We start from the raw sequence: 23,367 nt of genomic DNA on the forward strand, positions 1-23,367 counted from the left end.
TATTCTAAGCAGAATGAAAGCCATTCTTTTACAAAAAACTGTGCCTTTGACCTCTGCCAAAGAAACCTATGATCTCCAAGTCGCAAGGACTTTTGCAGAGATACATACCCTTTTGTATACAAACTGCCCTGTTCATTTCTCAGAAATGTTAGGTCGTATCTTAAACATGTCTGATATGAGCGGTATTGTACATGTATTTAAGAACGTGTGTGCAGGACTGTTAGCACCTTTTCAAGCAGTCCTCGGAATTTTTCCAAACTTCGTGCACTCTGTGTTTGGCGGACTGCCGCTCCTTTTAGCACTCGTTGCAGGGATACTATTTTTGCTCCTACTGCTACGACATGGCAAGCCAAATCACCAGTGACACCCAGTTCACCATGGAAAGAACTCTATTGGAGATAAAGTGTCGTGAGCGCATCGTCCAAATTCTGGGTTTACCTCGTCTACGAGAATTAAACACCACTTGGTATCTGTAATTCAGACCAATCTAGCAAGATTGCATCTTACCTGTTCTACCCTGCCTGCTATGCTGTAAATAATGCGTGCTGGACATTTGTCTGACACTCCCAACAGTCATTCCTACGGATATCGATACTCTGCTGAACCCCGATACCGGCCCATGCTATGTGTTGTCCCCAGCGGCTACCAATCCTGATGGCGGCATTCATTGAGATCTCACAGATGCAACATGCTACTGCTGAGGGACGAGAGGACCAGGCGCGCAGTTAACATCCAATCCGGACATTGCTGATGCTTCCCATGCTGAAGGCGATAGTTTGCATCTATGTGCTGTTGATCTACACGAGGTATTCCAACTCTCACCCACAACGGTAGACAACTTGTATACTACAGGATTAGAACATTTTATGTTTTCTCCATCCCCACACACTGACTTTTGATTCAAGGACACAGTGTTCCGGAGAGACTCTGAATTTGGCCTTCATTCTTTTTCAAACCTGATACTGACTTTGGAACTTTTTCTATGATTATATATATTTTTTTCCTTCCCGTCCTAAAATTGTATTTTTCATTTTTAGGCACAGTAATCTGCTTATAGTAGAACTATTCATAGAGAACAGAATTCTTTGATAACACTTCCAGGGACAGTATGCCACCTTGTCATGAATAAGATTTTGACTTGTGTAACCTGATATGAAATTGTTTCGGCCCCTTTTTTCTTCTGTATTTACAAGCCATATCATCACATGTATATATTTTTGTTCATTCATTTAGCATTCCAATGTGATCCTATGCTTAGAATGGAACACTGCCTTTAATATGTACAACACTGTATGCATAGCAATGGTTTTGTAATGTATTTTTAGGACATATGTTTTAGATATGTTTTTAGCTTATTTTAGCAAACCCATGCGATACTCTGTATTAAGATACGTTTAGAACGTTTAGGATTTAGTAACGTCGTTCATACGAAACTGGTGTGTGTTGTGTGCAGATTTAGATTCCGTATATAGGTTTCCCGATTTATACCCTTATATAGGTACATTTCACATTGCCCTTATTTGGACATAGAAATCCGGCCCTTATTTAGACATTGTCCGTACAAACCAAATAAAGGCATGGCCACCTACATCCGTCCATCCAAGTCACAATTAATTCTTGGAAAACCCTTAAGCCTTTAGGAATTTCCCTCAGCTTGAATATTGATTTCTCAAAGAACTCATTAAGTATGCATGAACATCTATTCCTTAGGGGTTTATTAATGTTACTCTGCCCGACTTTTACGTCCATACTGGCATCCTAGACACCTTCAAGGTATAAATATACCAGCACTTGCCCTGGCAAATTGCGGTTCCTGGAGGATTCGATCCAACCCAGACTACGCGGTTCACCACGGCAAGTTCGGAAGGAGATCGAGTTCCAGCCTGATGCACTGACCTGACGCTGCCATCCTCCTCGCAGAGAATCCAGCGCTCTCTGACTTCCCTTGCAGGGGGTTAGACTATTGAGTCCAGAAAAGAGATTCCAACCTCTCTCATTCTAAGGTGTGGAGCTGACTGAGAGCTTAGAGAAACTTTTGACAACTCTTGGCTAAACTAAAATATAGCTACCTATACTTTAGAAATGGCACCTACTTCATACCTCGTACTGCACTTAGGTTAGGTACACTGGGGTAGAACAATTTAGAAGCATCAGATGAGTATCACATTTTAGCTTACGTTATTTATGTATGTATTTTGATTAATATATGTCATAGCTACATACCATGCTATTGCAGTATTATTTTATCTTACTGCTAACCTCGTACATATTGTACTTTGCAGTCTGTCTTACGATTGTAGCAATCAAATCTCTTACATGAGAAATAAGACTGTTCAATAAACCCTTTTATTGAAACGCCCGTCTCTCTATTTCTGTGCAACTCTGTAGAAACGAAGCATGCACTATTGACTGAGTGAAACTGTTATCCGTTGTTTCCACGATTCTGAGACTGTTCCGATTCTAAAAGGAAACAAAGTTGTCATGTTTATGCGGTTGTCAGAGACTAATCCCTTCTTGTATATTCAAGAAGTATCTAGTGACCTCTGAGTTAGCTGGCACACACAAGTAATTAAGTTTAATATACTCGATAGAGACATACTGACCTTAGTCCAATGTAAAATCTATAGTGTATGTTATTCCAATGCGCAGAGCCTATCAGGGATATAGGAACTACACTACAAGCTCAAGTCTCAGCCTCGCCCTCCTTGCATGCTGGGGAGCCAAAAATATTTTCATATAGGCCTTTATTTGATAATTCACTAAAAATGAATCCATTTTGCCAGGGAAAGCCAGGTGACCATAAGACACTGCCGGAAGCAGTTTGGCGCATAAGACCCTTAAGATTGACTCGGCTATGGGGCTGTGCAAATGCCGATTCAAGCGCCTCAGACTATGTATAAACCCTGCTCCCTTGGGCCGAAGATGTTTGAGATGGGCTACTTGATTTACCCTTTCGTTAAACCAAACTCCTAAATAATTGTAGCTAGTGCAGGTCGCTATATGTAGACCACCTGCTCACCAAGACAGGTTTTTCTTTTTTTGATGTTTCCCAAAAATCATGACTTTAGTTTTTGACTCATTCATCAAAAGATTGTTTTTTATATTATATGTGTTAAGGACAGTGAGCGCTCTTTGTAGACCGGTTTTTGTATGGCCCATAATAATAATGTCGTCAGCGTATTGCATAATCTGTAGTCGTATGCCACCCAAATTTGGGGCGACCAAAGTTGCACCTGCCAGTTCTTTAGGCAAGTCAGCGGTATAAAGATTAAAAAGTAGTGGGGCTAATACGCAGCCTTGCTTTAGACCATTTTTGGTTGCAATTTTTGCAGCTACTGTTGTGGCACTTGTTTTAATCCTCACCCAGGTTTTCTGAGCAGTGATATCGGTGCAGAGAGGAGTGCAGATGGTATCCCCCAGGAATTTAATTTGCTCCATAGCGTCCCTTGATTGACTCTATCGAATGCTGCACTGACGTCCACAAAAAAGCAGAATAAAGGTAGCTGATTGGCCAAGGTGGCTCTCCAGGACAGGTAGGACAGCTCTATTATATTATCTGTCGCGGAGCAGCCTGATCTGAAGCCTGACTGAGTACGGTGGAGGATGCTGTTTTCTGTGACCCAGTTTTCGAGTTCTGCCAGCAGCACACGAGCATAGGCCTTAGCTTCGATATCCAATAAAGCTATTAGCCTGTAATTGGCCGGATTTGAACGGTTACCCTTTTTGTAAAGTGGATGTAATATTGAGCCCTGCCAGGTAGATGGAATGGTGCTGTAAGAAAGGCTTGTTTAAAGAGAGGTGTAAGAAGCTCTGCCCAGCAGGATCGATTTGATTTAAAAACTGTAGCAGGTATTCCATTTGGCCCTGGCGCGCCATCATTCCTCATGCGGCTAATCATCTTGATCACTTCACCTTCAGAGATGCCTGGACCCAGGATGTTTTCGTGATTTGGTGCTTGAGGCAAATGGAGGGCTGACAGCTCCCCTGTTCCACTGTTGTAGAGCTGATTGATGCGATTCACCCAAACATTCTCAGGTACCCCAATCTCCTTAGACTGACCACTATTACTGACTTGGTTAATATATTTCCAAAATGGAGCTGGATTTTTTTCCTTAAGAAGAGAGAAAATTTTAAGCCTAACATCCTCTATTCATTTAGTATGTTGTTCCCATACACGTTTCTTATAGGCATCTTGAAGAGATCCAATTATGGTGCCCTGCAACGCTTTTTCCCCTCTTTCTTGCATTTGGGGGATTTTGACGTTTCCATTTGCTTTCTGGCGTTTCCTTATTTGGTTGCTGGTTTAGATCGTTTGGCCCCTGTTTTTGTTGAGCATCCAATGTTCCCCCCAGCGCCCAATGCAGGTCCATCAGGAGAGGGCTTGCTAACCAAAAGCAGTTTTTAATTGTTCATTTTTAGTTGTACATGCGGACAATTTTGTGCCGAGGTTAGTGGTCCATTTTATCCTGCGCTGGACTTTATCACATTCTTCGCCCGTGGATTCGCCTACAGGTATGAATTTACAAGATGCAGCAGTGGAAAGACTGGAAGATGCTCTAAGGGGCCTGTGGTCACACTCTGCTCGATTGTCAAAGTCATTCAGATGCAAAGCTAGTGTGCTACCGATGAATAGATAATAGATTGTAGAGATATTCCTATATGTTGGAAGCGGGCCCATGTCTGATCCTTTGCTTTCTTGAGATTATGAGCGGATGATATAGAACAGGCGTCAAATGAGGCTTGTAGCACAGTGACCTCTTTATGTTGTTTATTTTCATTTCCTGTCTTGTCAAGCGATCTGTTATTAAAGTCCCCGACTATAAGTGGATTATGATGGGGATATTTGATGAGAAGATCTCCAATGATGGCTGCCTGATCATCAAGTGCTTGGTTTCTCTGATGCAAAACTGGATTAACATAACAGTTGAATAATAGCAATCGAAACGGTATATAGTGATTTTTTATTCCATTGATAAGTAATACTTGGATTCCAGGTGAGGGAGGTGCAAGTGTGATTACTTCCAACCTTCGGGAATGCTTGATGTAAACAGAAAGGCCGCCCATTAGCCACCCAAACATATTGCGTTTTGAGGCCGGGACATGGATTTCGATGTACCCGGAAAGAGCTGTAGTAGATGTTGCCTATGTCTCATGGAGGCAGATTATATCACTGCTTTGAAGGTAATCTATGGGCGAGTCGTTTTTAATCAGTTTCTGAAGGCCAGTCACATTCCAAAAAATGATCGTTAAGTAATTATTTTGCTTGTTCAATGTGTGGTCTGTGTTACCTCTAAGGGACTTAAAGGTGCCGTCGGGCCGAATGACGGCCACATTCGGCCTGATGTCCAAGTTGGTGGTTAGTGTCCTGTTTGCTAGTAAAGACTCTTCTCTGATTAGTAGAGTAGGAGAGTGCTGGTAAGATTGTTACCAGGACGAATATCATCAACACATTTTAGGATGGAGTAAGTATTTGAAGATTTATTGACTAAAACGTGAGGGTATCTGTCTTGAGGTAAGTGCCAGATCTCAATACCCCAGTCTGCCAATTGATTGGCTTCGCACAGCATTGCCGTCTGGTGTGACTGTTGGTATAGCCCAACCACTGTGGATTCATCGTGGGAGTCGCCTGGCAGGTTTTGGAATTTAACCCAGGCAACATCTGCCGAGCCTATTTGCTCCAGTGATGATATGTGAGTAAATAAGCGCAGGATGTTGCCTCTGTTCATAATTGCCTTTGGCATGGTATCTTGGTGTAAGTACGACCTCCACCACTCCTGGTTTTGAACGGCTGCTGCTCATTGAGGTTCCTGGTATGACTTGATTGTCAAGTGCAAGTGTTGGTTGATATATTGGGGGGGGTTCTATATACCATTGGTCCAGGAGGAGATTTTGCCACCTGTTGATGCTGCATGTTAGTGCTGTGTGCATCACTAAACAATGGTTGCGTACCAGCCTCCACCTGTGACCCTGAAGCTGAGGGCAACAGTATCGGCCCAGGGACGAGGTTAGTCCTCACATCTGGGCCTTCCATGGACTTAGACTGAGTTGATGTTATATGAGCTTCCCCTTTCTTATGATCAACAAAAGAAGTGGAGGGGGCATTAAAGGAAATTGCCCCTCGGACGGAATCATCAGCTAAAATCTTAATTGATGGTTGGTTACTGAGTTGTAAGTGATTTGGTGACACTTCTCTTTCTTTATTTCCTGATGACTTTACTGAAAAAATTGGATAAAGCTTAACAGGGCCAATGTCTGACTTAGATGTGTGTGTTCTCGTAAAAAGGGACGCAGCTCGATTTTTGGCTTTTGCCCTTTTTTGGGCTTAACTCAGTTTTTTCTTTGCTTTCCTAGAAAGCAAACCTTCCTTCTGTTTGATCTCTGGGGCGCCGTCAAGTTCTTCTACTATTTGACAGCTAGTTGAAAGACAGGGCGCAGCAGTTATGGGCCTCATTGAAGAAGTTAAACTTGAGACAGTAGGTGATGGCAGATGTGATGTTTTGATCTAACTTGCAAGCGGGTCTTCAGTGAGTTAGCTGGATTGTTGATAGGTTCTGTATTTGATTTAGTTGGAGTCAGTTGTAGGGATGGACCGGAGGGGGCTCTTGAGACCCGGACTGAATCTGCTAAGGTGGTCAAAACCACATGAAGATTTGCCCAATGGTCCACAATGGCTGCGCATGAACATGAGCAGGTTGTTTGTGAAGTAAAGATCAAGTTTGTGATATGGTCCATTTTTCCTTTCAAATCTGCCAAACACAGAGCTATTGCCTGCAAGAGATCCATTTGCAAATCCATCTTGGAGGATTGCCAAAGTAAAGCTTTGGCCGTTATGTGTTGTGGATTGATGAGTTTTGGCGATTCGGAAGCAGCCATGAAACTTGGGTTTTCTATGTTTTGAGAGGTGCTGTGATGGGATTTGTTTCACTAGATAGTCTATACAGCTGTGGAGTGGACTCCAGGGTTTGCTAAATTTTGGTTTCAAGTTGCTGTAAAAATGATGCTGAAAGTTCTCCCAAATCTTGTTTTTTTAAAGCAACGGGGGGCAACGGGGGAACCTGTGGCAACAATCAAGGAAGGATGCTGCCGAATGGGTGACTGAGATTGGTGTATTTGTGCCTCAATTATTATAGGTCTTCTTGGCACACGTGGGGCTGATTTAGAACTGTCAATAAGAGATGATGAGTGAAAGTCCATTGTAGCAGAGCTTGTGTTGGCATTAGGGACAGAATCTGGCTCCAAGGGCAGTTGGGTAAGACTGTTAACAGTGTCCGTATTTGGGCAAGAAAAAGAGCAGCGTTTTGTCTTCGTAGGGCAGAGGCCCTGGGAGTTTGTTGTGGAGGGGAAGAAGTCTTCCTTTATACTTGAGTTGTTTCTTAGGTGGTCTGCCCTACCATTGGCTGAAACACCATTTGAGGGTTTTGAAAACAAGTATTTAGTTATCAAGCCAGTGTTGGCAATTTTTTGGTTATTCTGTCTCTTAAGGGCCCCCGAAAGCTGGCCTGGATTCTGAACATTTATGCGTGTTATGCTGGGATCATTAGTGGCCCTGCTGGGGCTGCGCCTTCATTGGCGTCAACTGCTGACATTGACCTGGTGACTGGAATCCTTTATGACATTTTGAGGCAATATAGATGTGTGGAGTGATATATTGGTTGATTCATTTGACGAAATAGGATCGTGAGCTAGGGAGATTGAGTAATTACTAGGTAAGCGTAGATGGGCGTAGATAGGCTGTGAGCAGGGCACACTGGTGACCCGTTGGCCGCACCCAACCTAGTTGGGCCGTTTTGACAGGCTCACTGGGCACGCACTCAGCGGCTGCCTCTAATGGCGGCTGCGCTCACCTTTCCCAGCGGTCCTTTGCGCACAGTAGGTGGTTCGCGGGGCTCCCAGGGACTGTTAGGTCAACGTGACCTTCCCAAAATGCCTCCGTCTTCTGTGTCACGGGGGCCCCGCTGTGTAGCTGCAGGACTTCTGCAGTGCTCTGCTCCTCTGCTGCTGCTGTGCCATGTCACCGTAAAAACCCGGGGGCCGGAATTCAAGTCCAATTCTCCATACTTTACTCCATACTTTACTCGCAAGGTTAATTTAATTAGTAGTCCATGTGCACCAATGGAAAGGTTGTTTCAAGCCAAGTAACGTAGAAGCGGGAGCAGGGAGCAGATAAAAAGAAGGTGAGCAGGGCTCACGGGGCACACAGAGTACACAGAGTCACTGCTACCTCAGTCACTACTTTCGCTAATTGTGGTATGCCACTTGCCGCGTGCCGTCTGCCTTTCAAGGCTGTTCCCCCGTCTATGCTGTTGCTGGAGCGGCGGTTAAATGGCAGCAATAGATATAATACGCCGCCAGCAGCCGCAGCCACACTTGCAATTGGCACCCGGCTTCCCGAAGCTGCTCGCGGCTCCCAAAAGTTGTGCAGAGACCCCCGCTGATTGGAGGGCAGAAGGCACAGCAGACTATGGCTACATGCCGGAAAACCAGGAGCCATGGCTCAGCCAAAAGCCAGGAGCCATGGTTCAGCCAGGAGCCGCGGGCAGCGGTCAGCTGCGTTCGGCGTCTTCCTCCTTACTGTGAGATTGACTGTGAACAGGGAGGCAGACTCACGTCACGAAGTGCACAGACCTTAGTACGTTACCTCACCTCTCTGTCATAACAAATCCAACACTGCCATCAGTGTGGATTTATTAAGTCAGACAAGGTTGTTTGATACGAAACGCCATTATTTTCTCTACCTGCCCCTAGTCCCCATCCCAGAGGTGGCCCTACTGGGCTATGTGGTTAATTTTCCCAAAAAGGTGAGAACATTTGCGGCCCTAGGTCTCTTATTGGCCAAACGTGAAGTGGCTATTCATTGGGGCCGCAGATCAGTTCCTACATTGAAGTGCTGGATGAATAGTCTGGCATCATGCAACACAAATAGGGAAATATACGCCACCACTCTACCTTACTCTTCCCGCCCCAGAGACATCTGGGGGCCATTTAGAACATACATTGAGACACATCGGCAACCACAGGACACGCAACTGCAACAAGGCATAGTTCCGACTGGGGTGGGCTAAACGTTCCTTCAACTTTCAAACGGTTCAATGTATGATACAATATATGTTTTTGTGATGTCGAGCTATTTGCAATACTCATGCTTTTGTGTCTATAATACATGAGCGGTAACCGGGGAGGTCTACACGTAGGAGCGCATTTCTCATATTGTGATCTGGCCATACGTATGGGACTTTTTTCTGTTTCTTTTTTTTTTTTGTCGGACGGGACTCTTTGACATCATAATGCATGACTGGACTGTTTTTCCTTGCTTACGCATTACCTGATAATGTGAACTGTGACAGTGACCGCTTGTCTTCATATTGTATGTATATGGAAAAATGTATAAATAAAGTATTAAAAAAAACAAAAACATTTTCAGTGAAGCCATTATGTAGCTGGCTAACTCGTGAAAACTAGTGCCCAGTACATATGTTTCAGATGGCTTCCTGATCACTTGTAATGTCATGGCAATGGAACCAGACATCACAATGGCGTATCGGCTCTTACAGATATGTCCTCTCATATAATATAATGCACCTTGTCTTAGGGCTCTAAGGCCTGCTGTAGAGTTGACTTACATATAGTATATGCAGTGTTCATGGGCCTGGCACACAGGGAGTGTGTCATGTTGTGTTTTGAAAACAGTTTGCACCTTTTCATGCATCCTTCAATGGCAGGCTGCATGCAGTTTCTATGTGGGTCCCCTTGGGTGGCACAATACATGGTGCAGCCCATAGGGACTCTCTTTAGTATCCATGCCCTGGGTACCAGATGTACCATTTACTATGGACTTACAGGGTTGCTAAAGTCCTTGCCAGTTGGGTTACAATAAAACATTTACCTGCATCATTACTGGGGCAAAAAGTGGGGACGACCATGTCAAAAAGAGCACTTTCCTACACTCACCAAGACCATGACTGTGCTGTAGGTCAATTTACCACTAGTCATAAAGTCGAATGTGTTCTTAAATCAAATGTGGTAAAGGCGCTCAATGCCATAGTGGGATCCCGGCATTGTTTTTAAACAAGCCCAAACCATTGTGCCTCACTGCTGCCTCTGCTTTACAACCATTGCTTTCAGACAAATTCCATTCCAGACAGCTGAAGGGAATCTCTGCTTGTTCCAACTCACAAAAAGGATCCCAAAACTCCCCAGAGATTACCACAAATTGCCCTTCTGGATGTTGAATGCAAAGTTGCTGCTAAAAGATCTGAAGCAATGAGAACCAGTTTATCCTATATTTTCAAACAGGGTTTTAGAAAAGGTGTATATACTTGGCCATTCTGGTAGATCAAACTTTCTCCAAAAATAACTGACTGCGACATGCTGCCTTCATTGATTTCACCACAGCATTTGATAATATTAATAGAGGGGTTTTATGGGCTAAATTAACCAAATGAAACACTCTACACCCTCTGCTAGCTGGTAATATCAACCTGGGTCAAGGTGAAACTAATATCGAAATGGATAACCTTTTTAAGAACAAAGAACTGAAACGGGCTGTATATTATTCTCCCTGCTTTTCAATCTTTACCTGGCCTGTATGGAAGAGTGCCTTTGTGTCCGCTAGGGAGTGCCCCCAAATTTAGCAGGATGCCCCCTGGAGGTCAGGCAGTATGCGGACAATGCACTTACACCACATAGCAGTTGTGGTGCAAAGGTCCCCCTAGTAATACTTCAATGTAAACTGGATCTAGATAAATAGCACCAAAACCAAGCTCATTTCCTTCGGTCATCTAGTGAAGACTACAGGAGCCTGGCATATTGACATGGCACAAATAAAGTAACCTTCTTTAAGCATCTGGGAGTGTGGTTTGAGGAACAAGGCCCCCACAAGCAAACTCTTAAAAGTTCCCCGCAATCACTCTGTGGGCAAGTGAGAACTAGATACTGAAGAGATTTGGGTGACTGAACTGTCATGCAAAATAACACCTTCGCCCCGTTCAAGAAACCCTCCAACAGTCACACCAGCAAGAAAGCCAGCTGGTTCACTGAAGACCTCCAGGCCTCCAAGCAAACCTGCCGAAAGCTGGAGAAGAACTGGCTCCGTGAACGAACACCGGACAGCTACGCAGCCCACAAGAACGCCACCCGTAGACACCATCACCTCATCAGATCTGCCAAAAGGGCCTCCTTCAAAGACCGCCTAGACAACAACGCACACAACAGCAAAGAGCTCTTCAACATCGTGAAGGAACTCTCCAACACCAACGACATCCCACCTTCGCAAGACCTGTGCGACTCACTGGCCACCTTCTTCCATCGCAAGATCGCAGACATCCATGACAGCTTCAACGCCACGACCGCCCCGACAATGACTGAGACCTCCACCCCCACGACCCCTTTCCGCACCAACCGCCTGCTCTCCTGGGCCAACATCAACGACGACGACACCATCAAGATCATGAACACCATCCACTCCGGATCTCCGTCAGACCCTTGCCCACACCACATCTTCAACAAAGCCAGCACCGCCTCCAGAAAGCCATCAATATCTCCTTTGAGACGGCGACCTTCCCGGAGAGCTGGAAGCCTGCTGAGATCAACGCTTTACTCAAGAAACCCAAGGCGGACCCCAAGGACCTCAAGAACTTCCGGCCCATCTCCCTGCTCCCGTTCTCGGCGAAGGTCATCGAGAAAACTGTCAACAAACAACTGACCCGCTACCTTGAGGAGAACAGCATCCTGGTCCCGTCCCAGTCCGGGTTCCGCAGCAACTACAGCACCGAAACTGCCCTCATCGCCGCCACCGATGACATCAGGACCCTGCTAGACAACGGAGAAACCGCGGCCCTCATCCTGTCAGCCGCCTTCGACGCAGTCTGCCACCACACACTGCGAACACGCATCCTTGACGCCGGGATCCAAGAGAAGGCCCTGGACTTGACCACCTCCTTCCTCTCCGGCCGAACAGAGAGCGTCCACCTACCCCCCCCCCCCCCCCCCTTCCGCTCCGAAGCCACCGAGATCATCTGCGGCGTACCCCAGGACTCATCCCTCAGCTCAACGCTGTTCAACATCTACATGACACCGCTCGCCCACATCGCCCAACTGCACGACCTCAACATCATCTCCTACGCCGATGACACCCAGCTGATCCTCTTCCCTCACCAAGGACCCCCACACCGCCAAAACCAACCTCCACGAAGGAATGAAGGCCGTCGCCGAATGGATGAGGAACAGCCGACTGAAGCTGAACTTGGACAAGACTGAGGTCCTCATCCTCGTATCCACCCCTTCCGTCTGGAACGACTCCTGGTGGCCGACCGCACTGGGAACAGCTCCAACACCCACCGACCACGCACACAACCTAGGGGTCATCCTTGACTCCACCATCTCCATGACTAAGCAGGCCAACGCCGTCTCTTCCTCCTGCTTCAACACCCTCCGCGTGCTCCGCAAGATCTACAAGTGGATCCTCACCGAAACGAGGAGAACGGTCACCCAGGCCCTCGTCAGCAGCAGGTTGGACTACGGAAACGCCCTCTACGCGGGAGCCTCGGCCAAACTCCTGAAACGGCTTCAACGCATCCAGAACTCCTCTGCACGCCTGATCCTTGGCATCCCTTGCCGCAGCCACATCACACCCCACCTGAGAGACCTGCACTGGCTCCCCGTCAACAAGAGGATAAGCTTCAAGCTCCTCACCCACGCACACAAGGCACTCCATAACACCGGACCAGCGTACCTCAACAGACGACTCAGCTTCTACACCCCCACCCGCCAGCTCTGCACCGCCGACCTCGCCACAGTCCCCCGCATCCGTAGAGCCACCTTCGGTGGCAGATCGTTCTCCCACCTCGCCGCCAAGACCTGGAACACCCTCCCCATCCACCTACGGCAGACCCAAGACCTACTGACCTTCAGAAGACTCCTCAAGACCTGGCTTTTCAAGCAGTAGCAGCTTTCCCCACCCCCCAGCGCCTTGAGACCCTCACAGGTAAGTAGTGCGCTTTACAAATGCTATGATTGATTGATTGATTGAACATCCAAATTGTTGATAAAAAAAATAAAAATAAAACAGGACAAATTGCTTTCTGCCTGCAAGGATCTTGAGGACCCATAACATAAAATCTCATGCCAACTTGGTTATACCCCTCTATAATCCACCCATCATACAATAATATCTAACACACACAATGGCATTTGTAAAAAAAAGAGACAGCTGATGAGATTCAGGCTGGGATTGATTCACCTCAGAGCTTACTGGTATGGAAGAATTAGGAGCAATGCTGAGCGAACATGTAGGCTTTGTACTGCCCCTGCAAAGTCTCACCTACACATTGTTTGCATTTGTCCCAAATTGTTGCCATTGAGAAACTTTTGGCTTGAGTCTCTCTTCAGGATATTGAAAATCCGCTCCTGCAAGGTGTCCGTGGAAATGTGTTTGAAAGGTGATTGCAGCCAGTCAACAGCTTGTTTTCTGAAATTCATGAAGCACGCTTCGATAATTTGAGCTCCTACTTGAGCTTCAGCGTCCCGTTTCTTGTGAGGTTCATACTAGGCAACAGCAGGGGTTACTATGGAAAGGCAGACTTTTCCCAACTATGGTTTGAGTGACCAACCACACTTTTGTCTTGCCTTGATCGTATTACATCCTCATTTTATTCGCAGTGAGGTAAGGTGAAATGCCGACTGTCTTTGGCTATAGGTGTGACCAGCCAGGCCACACTTGCCAAAACCTGCCACCTTCCTGGCAGTGTGAAAGTAAGATGGAATCCACTACTTGAAAGAGACAATTAGTTATAGATTCCTTACCTTAGAATTACCCCCAGGCATCAGACTGGATGCGGAGAGATTTTTTCGTAGCAGTACCCATGCACATTGGTAGATGGCGTCGGTTGACTCCGCGTTCGTCGTGGCCGTCGTGATCGCCAGGGTGAAGTTGCGGTATCTCGTTGGACGCCTCCCTCGTACGCAGACATCAGTTCTTTCTTTTTCCACGCCAGCCAGCGCAGATCCGTAGAGAACAGTACCTCTAGTCACTTTTTGACTACTCTTTTTCGACTTTTGTCGACTTCTTTTCAAGGGCTTGCGACTTCTGTCGAAATTGATGTTGGTTACGGACCTGCACCTCATGTGCCTTTGGTGTTTGGAGCATGACCACGACCCGAAGTTGTGCTCCGACAGCTGGGCCATGAATCCGAAGTCTTTGCGGGAGCGGTCCCGAAAGCTTCTCGAGGCCTGGCAGTCAGCTCCGCGTCGCTTGAGGTCCTGGTCAAGAGTGAGGTCGCGGAACCGGTCGCGGAGCCATCACCACCACTTATTGTCGAAGTCTTCGTCTTCGGGTAAGTCAAAGCACAAAAAGAAGGTGAAGAAGCATCGTCGCTCTTCACATTCTCCCAGTCTGTTGGCCGACGCGATGTGGGTTACGGAAGGTAGTCGTCTAGCTCCACCCCCAGAACCTGTTGGGTCGACTCCGAGCCTCCCTCCCTTCCCAGGAGCCGGGGCGAACCGTGCCCAACTTCGTAGTTTTTACGAAGCCCTTCATTCGATCTTTGGGCAGCCCGACTCCGCCGGCTCGCCTTCGGGCCCCGCAGACTCCGCTGGGGTTTCTAGGCCTTCGAACCTGGCGGCTTCGACCCCGGCCCCGGCCTGGATCCAGATCGGCGGGGGTCGACCTTACGACACCTCCTCCGGCGTCGAATCCACTGACGACACCACCTCCTCCGACGCTGGTTGTGTTCCCAGCCGGCATCGACCCCGGCCTCCATCCTGACCTGGACACGGAGCTGGACTGGCGCCAAGCGGTACTTTTATACCATTGTTCTATCCTGGTGTTCCTTTTCACCCTGAGTGGCAGCCAGAAGAGGATGAGGGGAACTGGGAGGGGTCTGGTGACTCTTTAACTGACCAGTTGAGTGAACAAGACTGGATAGAGGAGTTGGGTGATGCCAGTGGTCTGGATACCTCACCAGACCCTGGTATGCTTTCTCCCCCTACCGTGGCTACGGAGGAGGGAGCCTCATACTCAGTGGTGTTGCGTAGGGCAGCTGATGCCTTGAACGTTGAGCTTCCTATGGTGGCGGTCAAGACCAACCTCCTGACAAGGCGCTTCAACCGGCAGCGGCCTCTTCGGAGCCCCCGCTGCTGTTCAATGAGGCCCTTACTGACATCCTTCTGGGCACCTGGCCCAAGCCCAGCACAGGGATCCTGTGGATAGTATGATTGCCCAACGCCACCGCCCGACCCGGGCGACCCGACTTTTCGTCTCTCAACACCCTACCCCTGAGAGCTTGGTGGTCCAAGACTCTACATTTACAGGAGCATTTCCTACTGCTCCCCCAGATAGGTAATCCAAAAAGCTGGATCATCTTGGGAAGAAGATGTTTTCTTCTGCCATCTTGGGACTGCAGTCGGTGAACACCGCATGTCTTTTGGGCCGTTATTCCCACTCGGTGTGTGATACGGTTGCGCAGGTGCTGTCACAGTGTCTGGAGGAGGCCCGGGCCACTCTTTCCCGTGCAGTCACTGAGGGCAGAGATGCAGCTAAGTTTACCATTAGGTGTGGGCTTGATACCACAGACTTCCTAGTCAGAACAATTTCAAGGTCAGTAGCCCTGTGACACTACGCCTGGCTGAGGTCCACTGGCTTTTCGGGTGATGTCCAATTGACTCTTTTGGACATGCCCTTTGATGGCCGTCGCTTGTTTGGCGACAAAGCAGACAATGCGCTAGAGCTCTTTAAGGATTCCAAGGCTATGGCCAGATCCCTGGGCCTCGCTACCATCTCTCGCCCGCGCAGTCTGCTTTTTGCCCCTTTCGTTGCTACGAAAGGGGGGCCCTCCACATTCCGCCTAGAGCCACAGTCCGGCGCAAACTGTTCAGCCTCTGCCACCAAACCGTCCTAGTCTGTCCTTTCAGGGCCACCAGTTGCCAGTGGGCGGCAGGATCCGCTATCACCTCCCCCACTGGCAGACCATCACATCGAACAGGTGGGTTTTGCAGATAGGCCGAAGGGGCTACTCCCTCCCCTTCAAGACTACCCCTCCAACCATGCCACCACAATTCCATTGCATGTCAGAGGATCACTTGGCCCTTCTCCATCAGGAAGTTACGACTCTCTTGGCCACTGGGCCTATTGAGCGAGTTCCTGCCCCAGAAGCAGGTAGTGGCTGTTATTACCACTACTTTCTGGTGTCTAAGAAGGACAAAGGCCTGCGTCCTATCTTGAAACTTAGGAACGTCAACCGCTTCCTCCGGAAGGAGAAGTTAAAAATGTTGACATTGGCTCATGTCTTGTCTGCCCTCGAGACTGGATGGTGGCTTTGGACTTGCAGAACGCCTATTTCCATATCCCCATCCTGCCGGCCCACAGGTGTTACCTACGGTTCACGGTAGGCCACAAGCACTTTCAGTTCACTGTGCTCCCCTTTGGCCTTACCAGCACCCCTCGGGTGTTCACAAAAGTGATGACGGTGGTCGCAGCTCATCTGCGCAGATCAGGGGTTCCAGTCTTCCCCCTATCTCGACCACTGGCTGTTGCAGGTGGGCTCGCCCTAGGCTGTCGTTTTCCACCTCCAGACTACGGCGGGCCTCCTGCATTCGCTGGGGTTCAATATCAATGTGCCGAAGTCACACCTGATTCCCTCCTTTTCATCGGCGGTTTTGGACACAGCACATTTTCGGCCTATCCTCCCGAGCAGCGAGTCCGGGATTTTCAGGCTTTGATACCGATGTTTCAGCCTCTATCCCGGTTTTCGGTCAGGTGGCATATGCGGGCTTTGCAGTGAGACCTGAAGTTCCAGTGGGCACAACATCAAGGGAATCTTTCCGATTGCGTCCAGATCTCGAAGGTCACGGCACACCAATTACAGTGGAGGGTAACGGACCATGATTGGGTCACTGGCTGATCCCTCTCCCTTCCCCTACCAGAGTTCACAGTGGTGGCAGATGCATCACTTCTGGGGTGGGGCAGCCACATGGGAGAGGCGGCGGTCAGAGGCCTCTGGTCTCCGGCAGAGTCCGGGCTCCACATCAACCTTCTGGAGCTCTGGGTGATTCGTCTTGCACTTAAGGTATTCCTTCCCTCCGTCCGGGAAAGAGTAGTGCAGGTGTTCATGGACATCACCACCGCCATGTGGTACTGCAACAAACAGGGCGGGTGGGGTCGCGGACCCTCTGTCAAGAGGCTCTCCGCCTTTGGACATGGCTGGAACATCAGGGCATATCTCTGGTGGTTCATCACCTGGCAGGTTCTCTGAACGCCAGGGTGGACGAACTCAGCCCCAGGTGCATGATGGATCACAAATGGTGTCTTCACTCGGAGGTGGTGCAAGGTCTCTTTCAGCAGTGGGGAAAGCCTTGGTTAGATCTATTCACCATCGAAGAGAACGCGCAATGTCAGCAGTTCTGAAATTTGGGATTTCCAAGGCGGCACTCGCTCTGCTACGCTTTTCATCACAAGTGGAGTTGCATTCTTCTGTCCACCTTTCCGCCTATACCACTTCTGCCCAGAGTGCTGAAGAAGAATAAGTGCGACAGGGCCCAAGTCATCCTTGTGGCTACGGATTGGGCACGAAGAGTCTGGTATCCCGAGCTCTTATGTTAGACAAAGGAGGGACTGGGGGCTAGTTTACCGAGGTCCAGCGTACATGCCCCAGCAAGCTGTGTACAAAGTAGGTACGGAGTTCCTCTGTGATAGTATGTTAGGAGGGTTGGAACCTATAGAGACAGTTCGGTCACTGGAGGACCACTATTGTGAAGGAGAGGGAATTCTCCTTGTTGGAACTAGGGCTCTCACACACCCGGCAAGCTAGGTGTCATGCTTATTCATTTGAGCCTGCCCTCGTCAGGTCGGCGCTGCAGTACCTGACGGGCACCCGGAGCCGGGGCTCTTTATCGGGGATCTTTTGTTCCTGACAGTGGGGGTGAGGGGCCTAGTGTGTGTAGATGTAGCAAAATATGTGAGTTAAAATAGGTCAGTTAGTCCTAACCAATATTTATTCCGAAGGTAAACTGCCTAAATTAAAAGAAGGAGAGAGGGGCAAAGAACTAGTCGTGATGTATCTAGTGGTGTATGCCCAACTCTCAAATGATCGACATGTTTCGTGTCTCTTAAGTCATTGTGATCAGGACACTTCTTCAGGATCAAAGTGATACTATCTACACTACAAGGTAAGTGGCATCTACATACCCCGTACTCTGGTGGTAGACCTATACTGTCCGCAATTTCTGTTTGCAACAGTAGCCGGCGGTATTAAGAGGACACCGATTGGGTCCTGCATGTATAACGCTATTTAGCGTTCGACCTACCCTGCCGCGGACACCGGGATGGGATGGGATGGTGCACAGTAAAAGCTGTGGATCCCCTTTCTGCTCCTCTTTCTGAGGTTCTTTTGTTCCTCCTTTCTTTGGCCCAGCAGTGCTCGGCTCTGGGCACACTTAAGGGCCATCTAGCGGCTATTTGTCTTTCTTCGGTTTCCTGATCAGCCTTCTCTTTTCAAATCCACCAATGTAAATAGATTGCTTAAGGGCATGGCCAGGTCCCAGTATGCTGGAAGAGTGCGAAAATAATTCCTTTATTAAAGAAACCTACGGCTGACGCCACGGTCTTAACTAACTATAGACCCATTTCTCTTTTGCCTTTCTTTGCAAAAACAGTTGAAAAATACGTTCATACAGTGATCAGCAATTTTGCAGAGGTTAACAACCTGTTTCACTCAGGCAGAATCAGTACAGAGACGGCACTGCTGGAGGTATCTGAATCCATCAAAGAGACCTTGGATGCAGGCGGCAAAGCGGTCCTGGTCCTCTTAGACCTCTCTGCGGCTTTTGACACCGTGCCCCACGGCCACCTCCTTCATAGGTTGAGGGAGTGTGGCTTCGAGGGCACGGTGTTGAAGTGGTTCGCCTCCTTTTTAGAGGATAGAAATCGAGAGGTCTGGTCACCTCCTTTTTTTGGCCAGTATGCCACCTCTGATGGTGGGTGTGCCACTGGGCTCTATTCTGAGCCCTGTACTCTTCAATCTGTACATGGCCCCCTTGGCTACCCTGGCTGAAGAGAACGAGGTCACAATAATATCGTATGCTGATGACACTCAACTGCTGTTCACCTGTAGGAAGGGAGAGGAGTTCAACGGGGAGAAAATCAACAAATGCCTGAAATAAACTTTTGCCTGGTTCAATCATAACCATCTGAAATGCAACACAGACAAGTCCGAAATCATTTTCTTCGGCTGCCCCCCGTTGGACGCCTGGAAACAATGGTGGCCACAAGACACGTCTCCTCTCCAGGCTGCAGTCAGGACTGTAAAGAACCTATGAGTAAAAATGGATGACGCCCTCTGTATGGTAACCCAGGTTCAGTCGGCAACCGGGACCTGTTTCGGTCTCCTGAAGATGCTCCAGAGGTTTTTATTTCTACTACAGACCTCGCATAGAAAAACAGTCATTCAGGCCCTTATCATCTTCAGATTGGACTATGCCAATGTCCTCTATCTGGGCCTCCCGGAGTTCTTACTCAACAGATTGCAGGTGGTGCAGAACGCGGCAGCCAGGGCTGTTCTGAGTCTTGGGCTCAGAGAGCGGATCTCCCACCATCTTAAAAATCTGCATTGGTTACATGTCCGCAGTAGAATTCGCTTCAAAGCTCTGGTCCTGGCTTTCAACGCCCTGCATGCTATGGGAGCAAAGTACATATGCAGAAGAGTATCTTTTTACGTACCTCGTAGATCTCTTAGATCTGCTCATCAACATCTTATGGTCACCCCTAAGTATCTCAGAGCCCGCAAAGGCGGTCGCTCTTTTCATGTGCAAGTGTCTGGACTTTGGAATAAGCTGCCTCTTCCACTTAGGCAAGTCACCAACCTGCTTGCTTTCAGGAAACAACTTAAAACCTGGTTGTTTCAACAAACAATATAATCCGTCTTTCTCTTCTTTGGGTTTCTTTTTCTCTCTCTTCTTCCTCCTGCATCTGTTTTCCTTCTTTCTGTCTTAGCGCTGGGACACTCTTTGAGTAGCCGTGCGCTCTATAAATCTACTCTAACATAACATAACATTACTCATCTCTTTCCTCCTATTCCTTTCGTAATGCCCCAGTGGGACTTGAACCTTGTTCTGACTTACCTTATGTGCGCTCCTTTCGAGCCGCTACATAATTGTCCTCTCAGACTCTTAACTTTAAAAACTGCTTTTCTGATTGCCATCTCCTGTGCTCGCAGGGTGAGTGAGCTTCAGGCTCTGTCTTCTAAGGCTCCTTTCCTCGCTGTTCATCCGGACAAGGTTGTCCTTAGAACTCGACCTTCTTTCCTCCCCAAAGTAGGTACCTCTTTCCACATTGGACATACCATCACTTTGTCCACCTTCTTCCCGCCCACGCATCCTTTAAAGGAGGAGGAGAGGCTCCACCGCCTGGATCCAAAACATGCGCTATCTTTCTAACACTTCTGGGTGGATGACCAGCTCTTTGTTGGCTATGTGGGTGCCAAGAAAGGTCGGGCAGTGCAAAAATGGACCATCTCTCGGTGGGTCGTTCTTTGCATCAAAATGTGTTATTCCTTGGCAACGAAGGAACCTCTTGTTGGACTGCGTGCCCATTCCACCAGGCCGACGGCAGCCACTACAGCTTTGGGATGTTGTGTCCCCCTCGGTGACATCTGTCAGGCAGCCATGTGGGCATCCCCACACACGTTCACGAAACACTTCTGCCTGGACAGCCAAGTCCGGAGAGACTGCTTCTTTTGTCTTTCAGTTCTCCCAGACTTTCTGGTGTGAACTTAGTTTGCAGACCCACCTCCAGGTTGGTATTGCTGGGGTATCAATTCTAAGGTAAGGAATCTATAACTAATAGTCTCTTTCAGATGAACAAGTTACTTACCTTCGGTAATGATATATCTGTAAGAGACATATAATAGTTATAGATTCCTTACCGCCCTACCCATCCTCTCCGTTCTGCGAATTGACTTCTAGGGTAAGGGACTCCCTTTAAGGGCACTAGTTTTGCGCACCAGTGGTCAGTGTCTTGCATGGCTCTGTGCTCTGGCGTGGAATGTCTTGTAAAGAACTGACGTCAGCGCGTGAGGGCAGCATCTAAGTAGATACCGCAATGTAATCACGATGCCATTGGTCATTCTAAGGTAAGGAGTCTATAACTTATATATGTCTCTTACAGATATATCGTTACCAAAGGTAAATAACTGGTTTGATTGGCAGACAGTGTGATCTTGTGAGGCTACTTAATGTTTTAACAAATGTATCTTTTTGTTCACTACATTGACAGCGGCCCTCCGGTTCTAAAAAGCTTTTTATCACTGGTCTTATGAGTTTGTATTAGACCACAGTTAAAGCAAAGAGAGGTCAGAAGTGGACGGAGTTTGACCACAGGTAGGGCTTGACTCTGCCCTCGGTAGCAGACATGTTGCACTTTATAGGCTTTTTTAGGAAGAATCCATCTATGGCACTTTGATAATGGTATGTCCTTTCTCGTGTGACTAGCCAATTATTTAGCATATGTACTTTATGTAGTTTATTTTTATTGTTGATGGCCTGCTCTATTTTTTTTAAATACCTTATACTACTTTGTCTTGTGAGTTGGACTTTGTAACTTATTCTGAGTTTTTAAGAATTAAAATAGTTACAAATAATCTCACAATAAATCTAATCATTGCTAAGCTGACACAACTAAGGTGTAACACAATTTCTAACTGTTTTTTGATAAAATTTGAAGCCATGTCCACAAGTTTTTCAACCACTTACCAGTCCATAGAAAGACTGATAGTGTAATGCATTATCGCTTGATAGTAAGAAGACAACAAACCATAGCTGGATAGGCATGTGGGCAATTCTACTAAGGGACAAGCAGATGTGGCTGTGCTTGTGGGGATGTAGCACTCAATGACGTATGCCAAGTAGATGCTAAGAGAGTCTCTTTCTTGACTGGTGGGGTGGGAACAGTTTGGGGAGTTTATCCTCAATCTGCTTCACTCGTCGGAGGATGCAGGGAGGAAAGCCTGTTGGATGCCAGGGATAGGTATGTTTGTTTTTCTTTTTATGTTTTTTAAAGACTGGAAATGTGTTATGTTTGTTCTGGCATCAGGTCTCACCCCTCCCATCTAGTGCCCCAACAGTTTTTCTGCTCTCCTGGGGCCTAGAGCATCCTCATTACAAGCAAGAGGAAATCTTGAATTATTTTGGGTGTAGTTATTTAACTTTTTTACATGGACCAGCAGAGAGATGCTAAATCTCAATTTCCTCTCATTTGGCATAGTGGCTGCACTTTTTGGGTCTCCGGGTTAGCTGTCAAATAGGGAGTCCTACAAACCCTGGGCATTTCTGGAACCTAGAGTCAAAAGGGAATCCAAGATGGTGTGGCTTGCGTAGATCCCAACAGGTTTCCTTCTACAGAAATCCCTGTAAACATCCAGGTGTGGGTCAAAAAAGGCTATTTTTCCCAATTGTATGTGGCAGAAAACTCTGACACTTCCAGGCAATGTCTTACCATCCTGCATTCCCACATTTTTCCTAATTGAAATGCTGTCTTTCATGTGTGGGTAGACCTGATGCATATCATTGGAATGGACCAAACTGTTAACCACATGAAGCCCTCGTTGTCACCACATTGACTTCATACAGTCTACATTTTGACCAGTTCCTGTTGAATTACACATGCCCACCAGACAAGGAGGGGTACTGTTTGTATCGGTAGAAGTGTGGGAATGCTGAGAGGTGGGCATTTTGTGGATCCCTGTAGATTTAGTAATGTAAATGAGCCTGGGCCCAAATACGGTAGCTGTCCACATCACAAGAACGTGTCAGTTTACGCGGCAAAATCTTAATGTCCCTATATTGGGCTTTGGCAACTTTCTTTTCACAGGTGCTTGGGCAAGCTACACAAGTTGGGTGCTGTTTTTATCTGGGAAAGCTTATTGGTAGGAATCTTGTGGATCCACACAGATTCCAGATATTTCTTTCACAGAAATGTGATGAAAATGCATCATTTGACTTTTGCAGTTAAGTGCCTAAAATGATTGGGATGTCTACTTGAGTATTATATTCTGGAACTTCACACAGTTGGAGATATTAAAGTTAATGAATTTTATTAAGATATTCATAATGGAAACCAAGGATTATAAGTAAGCATTTTTGCTAGAATGTTAGTGTCAACCCCCACAATCCAAGAACATAGAAGCAGATGCTACTAGGCTAGGGGGATAGCTCCCCGTCACAAGAAGGACCAACTTGTGATACAGATTGGTTTGTGTGACTTTTAGGGCTCAGCCACCTCACCCACTCAAACTGCTCCTGCATGGTGTGGGGTGCTCCCCCGAGTGCAAATGATTGGCATGGGGGAAGCCATAATCTTGTCATTGGTGATCAGTAGATGTA

At 47.5% G+C, this 23,367-nt stretch overlaps 1 protein-coding gene across 4 annotated transcripts in view; it reads left to right on the top strand.

Moving 5' to 3' along the window:
• NEDD4 (NEDD4 E3 ubiquitin protein ligase) overlaps positions 1 to 23,367 on the top strand; it is a 1,922,401-nt gene that overhangs the window by 938,119 nt on the left and 960,915 nt on the right. The window lies entirely within an intron of this gene.

This window comes from Triturus cristatus, chromosome 3_1, assembly GCF_964204655.1.
Source record: "Triturus cristatus chromosome 3_1, aTriCri1.1, whole genome shotgun sequence".
NCBI classification, from domain to species: Eukaryota; Metazoa; Chordata; class Amphibia; order Caudata; family Salamandridae; genus Triturus; species Triturus cristatus.